Below are 6,380 nucleotides of genomic sequence, written 5' to 3'. Positions count from 1 at the left end.
ACTTTGGTAAGTCTATAGAAGGAAAAAAAAGGAAGAGCAAGAGTCTCACAACAAAAGCCTTTAACACTCCTCGATGGAGTTAGACGAAAATATTACAAAAAAGGTTAAAGGAAGTATCTGTCACAAAGCTCAACAACCAGACTCTCCCCATGACAAAATCAAATACATAACTATAGGAGTAAGATGGAGGAAGCAATCTCAATGAAAATAAATGCAAAGATCAAGATCACAAGCATTGGAGAAATAGGTGTGAATGACATCCTCTCTTACAAGATAAATATGTTTTAGAGTAAGAATTTAATTACCTAGGGATATATTATCTTTGAGGGAATTCACACATAGGATGTCAATATTATTATGGACTCTCGAAGTAGAAGATGTTGTATCTAGGAAAATGTCTTGTTCTATGATGCATGGAAAAGTATCACTCCAACGTACATTCAATAACAATAAGGCGTCTAGAAACAAACTACTCAAGGTTATCGTCTATCTTAGATGATAAAGAAGAGTTGGTCATTTAGAACCTAGTAGAGTTAAGACAAAAACCATCCACAAATACGCTAGAGTTTAGTCCCAGTCAGTTAACAATCATTGCATATTATGTGCATGTTATGCTAAAGTCATACATACATGAGACTTTTATATAGGATAATGATACTTTGACAACAACATTTGACAACATTTTGACATGAGCCACGTGTCAAAATGTGAGTGGTGCACATGGAAAACAAGTTTTAAAAATAAGAATGACATGGAAAGAGAAATGGGGGCAGGGTTTGAAGTTTTGGGGGTTCATTTTCACTATTCAGATTTTGAATTTGAGGCTTGGTTAGAGAGTAAACATAAGCTTAGAGAGAGAACGCGAACCCTAGAGAGAGTCCCGGTTCCTCCCTCCCGCCCATTTTTGTGGGTCTTCCCAGTAGCACCGCGGTGTACTGTCCGTCGGAGTGTCGCCTGAGGAAGTATTGTCTGATCCGGTGATAGGCGGCGTTGGAAGCATTGATTGCAACGACCTGCGAAAAGGACTCATTGTGGCCGTTCTGGTGTTGTTTGAGCTGTGGTGCGTCTTCCTCTCATCCACCCATTTTCATTCCTATTCCCAGAAGCCTCGGGGTCGGTTGTTGGAGTTTGGAGTTCACCGGAGTGTCGCTGGTAGTTTGAAGCGTCACAGTCCTTTGAGCGTTGGTGTGTTTTATTTGTTTGGTGTGTTTTATTTTTTTTGTATTTTTTGAGGCACGATTTTGGTTATGTTTTTTTATGTGTGTTATTGATATATTATTTATCGTTGTTTGGTTTTGGTGTAATGTGATGGAGGAACTTGGTGAACAGAGTAAAAGGCCTCAAATGAGGAAGAAGGTATGTAGGGTTGTATTTGATTTGCATAGATTTACTGTTTGAATGTATTTAAATAGTAAGCATGTATTTGTATGCAGTTAGTGTTTAGACACTTTTGCAAGACCAAGTTCATAGGTGCTTTGAACGAACAATTGACTTCTGAACACAAGGGTTACATTGAGAAGATTGTTTTTTGTTGGTTGTTATGCTTGCCAGATTGTATTAAGATAGGTAGGAATTTGTTATCTGAGTTATGTGGTCGATGGGTAGATAACATGGGTGGGTTTTATTTTGGTGACAAAGTTATTGAGTTTACTGAATTTGATGTATGTTTATCCTTAGGGTTGCCTGTTGTTGGTGAAGTGATAGATTTAAATAAAGTTTGGCATCGTAGTGTTTGTAGGGACTACTTCCCTAATGGGAAAGTAGATGTGAACATGGTATATGACTTTTTGTTAGAGGAACATGAAAATTTTCCAATATAACATTTTTGCAACTTGTATATATTGGCAGGGATATCGAAGTTCTTGCTTCCCAATCGAAGTGGAGTAGTATTTCCAATTATTTTTGACCTTGTTTCGGAGTTGGGGTGTGTGGGTAACTACAATTGGGGCAGTTTCGTTTTTGAGTGCTTTGTTGAAAGTGGGTCTAGTGCTTCAACACAATGAAGAATCAAACAAGTAGAATCCATTTTCATGTTCAAGGATGTGCTTACCTGTTACAGGTAGATGTTTGTTATGTAATTTATAATGAAAGACAATGATTTGTTATTGTTTTTCATCATTTTCAATGTGAATGTTGTTTGATTTATAATTTGCAGGTTTGATTTTGTCACCATTTTCTGACATCAAACTCAACGTACAATACACGGGTAACAAAATTCCCAAGGTTGTTGAACTGGATTGATAACAATATTGGGGAGATGTTTATCAAAACTGCTTTGGCAAAGGGATCAGTGAGTAGATGTTGATTAGAGGAATGTGTTGGTACAATGTATTTTATTTTTTGTGTTTTATGAAATCAAATTTGTTAACGACATTGCAGGTTGTTGTTGATGTTGGTGTGTAGAAAGAGGAGCTTTTTTATGGTATGGTGGAAGACGTTGTTCAGAAATATGGTGTTCCATATAACAAGAAAATTAAAGGAGATAAGGAGAAATTAATTTGTGTTGTAGAAGAACAAACACGGGTTATTGCGGACATGCAAAGTAGTATTGATGATATAAGAAAGTTGGTTGAAGCCAAAAATCAAGATAAAGGTGAAGATTTTGTGGAACAACCATTTTGGGGAAGTGAAGATCGTTGTCAAAGTACACCAGTTCAACATCAACATCAACCCTGGTGTTTGAAGGTGGTTTTGAAATGAAACAAAGCACAATGTACGATCGTATGAAAGATCAACCCTGAATAAAGATTAAGAGTCTGGCAAAAAGAACTCCTTATACTGCAGATGGTAGAAGAAAACAATGAGTGGTTCAATAACTTGTAGTAGAGTAGGAAATGTAAATGTGAGTTAATATTATGATGTTTGGTATCCTGTGGAAAAACTTGGTTGATTTTGAAAACATTGGAAAAATATTACCAAGGTCATAAAGTGACTTTAGGTGTATGTTATTGTTGATGATAGAGTAAGGTAGTTGAAATGAAGTTCGTATGGACATGATACATAATTATTTGAAATGAAGTTTGTATGGTCAGAATGGTGAATTTGAAGGATGTTTTGTTGATCTTGGAGCATGGTTGTTGAAATGAATAGATTGTGGAATTGGTACTTGATTTTGTAAGACCGCAAATGATAACAAAGGCATTTAATTTAAATAAATTGTTTGTGATACAACATCATTCTTCAAATTGAATGTCTTTTGACATATTACTCAATATTAGAAGTTGATTACCTTGATTTAGAACTGAGGTTACCGTGCTGAGCATAAGTAATAACGTTAGTCCCCACTTAATTGAACTATGATCCCATTCATCTTTTGATAGGTACATTTTTTTTAACATAATTTTGGGACTTAGGGTGTATTTTTTCATCATAATTTAGCATCCCTGTTGAAATTTAATATTTTTGGACATGATGATATGGCATTAGAAGTTCAAAACCTTTATGAAAAAGGCAATGTACCCTGATGTGTATAATTCATAAGGTAAGTGCCCACTTATATGAACTTTGATCCCAGACGTGTTTGGAACATATATTATTTGTTGACAAACTCACAAAATTTATACAAGTTGTGTGTTTTTTGATCATGAATTACCATCTTTGTTGAAATTTAAGGTTTATGGAGATGTTAGTCATTATTAGAAGTTGAAAACCTAGACGTACAAGTCAGTCTACCAGTCTACCGTGGTGTGCATAAGTGATAACATAAGTCCCCACTTATTTCAACTACGATCCTAGTGTTGTTTTTAAAGTTACATTTGTTGTTTTCCTTGATAATTTGGTGACTTAGGGTGTATGTTACCATAAGGACAATGCATCCGTGTCTTAATTAAATGTCAACGAATCTAGAAAACTGATAACGTAAGTACCAACTTATTTGAACTAAGGTACCACTAGTGTATACAACTTATATTTCATATCTTTTAAGACAAATTTTTTACTTAGGGAGTATGTTTTGATCATTATGCACCATTGTTGTTGAAAATAAATCTGTTTTTACTTGGAAGTAATTATTTTTTATTACATTAAAAAAATAAATGAAAGTAAGAACGTAATGATTAAATATTTCATTAATTTAAAACACATAAGTGCAACAACCTTAAATAACAATAAAAAAAACTAGAAATCAATAAATTAAAAATCTACGAAGGACATCCATTGATAACGTAGTTTGTGGTTTAGACTGTGGTTTAGACTGAGATTGGATGTATAACATTACAAGGACATCCATTAATGTAAACTTCAACTATAATATCATTTTGATGATTCTCATCCTCGAACACCAGAACGTCTCCCTCCTTCAACCCATATTCGATGCAAAATTCCTTTCATCCTTTTCCAAACTTTGTTGAATTCCGAGTCTCTGAAATTAAAACTTTGCACATGATGCCATCATTTTGTCCAAGCATCATAACCTCCGTAAATCTTTTGCTCCTGATAAAATTCCCAAATCAACTTTGCAAGTCATGTGCAATAACAATTATCAAGTAAATGACATTGTCTACTTTATGATAATTGGATTTAAAAAAATTTGTATTCACCACATACCAAATGACTTCCTTGTGATTGTGATTTTGTCAACTTGACCGCAAACAATGACGTATCAGGATATGTCGTAGAATCATAAATGAATGATTCGCTATTCTTCTAGGAGCAAGCACCGAAATATATGGTGATATGAAAATTGTTATTACCCAGATATTCGAAGGTTATGTGGGCATCGTTTAGCCTATAAGGGTATATGTTTTTCATTTCACACTAGCCATTAGTTATTCTAGAATTCATGGTGTCCATGTTATAAGTGACGACATGTGTGTGACCATTGTTGTCCACCAACGACCACATGAGTGCTAATTCATTTTCAAATGCCGCAGCAAAGTGCCTATCAACGTACCCAAAGTCTTGAAGAAGTTGTAACGTAGTATAAGGTACCATTGATGAAAGTAAATTAATTAAGAATAACATGCTTACAAAATCAGTTAAGTGGATGGATCCAAACTTCCACAAGATTGTTGATGTTCCTACAGTGGTTGATGCAACCATTATTTCAAAATGCAAAACCCAAATGTTTGGCTCTTTTCATTCAGCAGAAGCCTACATGAAAAATATATATAAGATGAAGAGATGTGATGAAAAGTCCCAAAAATGCTCCGTGAAACGTGTCCATTCAATTGATGTCATAAAGTTATATTCAAAGTATAAGAGTGTTGAATGACATTGGGAGAAGGTAGGTCCGTTTGAATCCCTTCAATCAACCATTAAATGTGTTCAACCGTTTGAACACCCATTTATTTCATAATCAATGACTTGAAAACGTGTCAACCTTTTTTACATGGTGGTTGACATTGATAGTAAATATTACCATAACCACTAATTGATATATATTAAAGTAATTAAATTGTAATGGGGAACTATATTTAATTCTAGCATATTTAGGGAAAAAATAAGTGGAACAAAGTAATAAATTTAAAAGTAATTCATTTGAATTAAAGGACACACATATATTGAAAAACATACATACCCCAAAAAAGTGTTTATTCCAAAAGTGCATGACCTAAAGGTGTGTATAAGTATTTGGTGAGAAGTCAACATTATCAACATTGTACTCTCCAGATGTTAATAAAGACATGAATCCCGATCTGGCGAGTTGAGATTGAAACATATCCTGACTTGGAAGTTCCTGAACATTACCAAAGCCTAGGCGTCCAATTGAAGGCTCAAGTCCTACATGAGGATCGTCCACCGCCCGGGCGCCCTAAATGGGGCGCCCGAGCGTCGTGGATTAGGCCCAGGTTTTGCTCTGTTTCGACTATTTTGGACCGGGCCCTATTTCTACTCTTTACTGACTTTATTTAAAGGACCAGGCACTCTAGGTTTGGTATCTCTGGCTGGAGCAACACAATAACACACTCTTCTACTCTCTGAAGGCGGATCTGGAGGCGGGAGCTTCCTCTTCTACTTTTAGGGTTTCACTATCTCATGCTTTTCCATTATTCATCTAGTTTCTCCATGTCTATGGGAAACTAAACTCTATTTGTTGTTGGGAAATGATGTAACCTTGTGAACTCTCATGTATTTGAATTGATTCTTAATTACATATGCTTTTTCATTAATTGTTAGAGTAATTCATCTGTGCTTATTACATGCTTTGTTTAACTCATTCATAGCATGATTGTATGAATTGCATGAGTGTCGGGAGGTTCCTTACAATTCAAGTTCTTTGTTGAATTCTCTCAAGAGTAATATTTCTCAGGGATGATGGTGTGAGTCTTGGATAATTGGGACAAACAACTACAAAAAATAAAATGTGTCAACAAATGTACAAAAATCCATCAACATAGTCTCAAAGTACACTGTATGAAATCTAATTGTACTAACAATGT

The sequence above is a fragment of the Vigna angularis genome, chromosome 4, assembly GCF_016808095.1.
Source record: "Vigna angularis cultivar LongXiaoDou No.4 chromosome 4, ASM1680809v1, whole genome shotgun sequence".
Taxonomy (NCBI): Eukaryota; Viridiplantae; Streptophyta; class Magnoliopsida; order Fabales; family Fabaceae; genus Vigna; species Vigna angularis.
Note: the sequence above shows the minus strand (reverse complement) of the source record.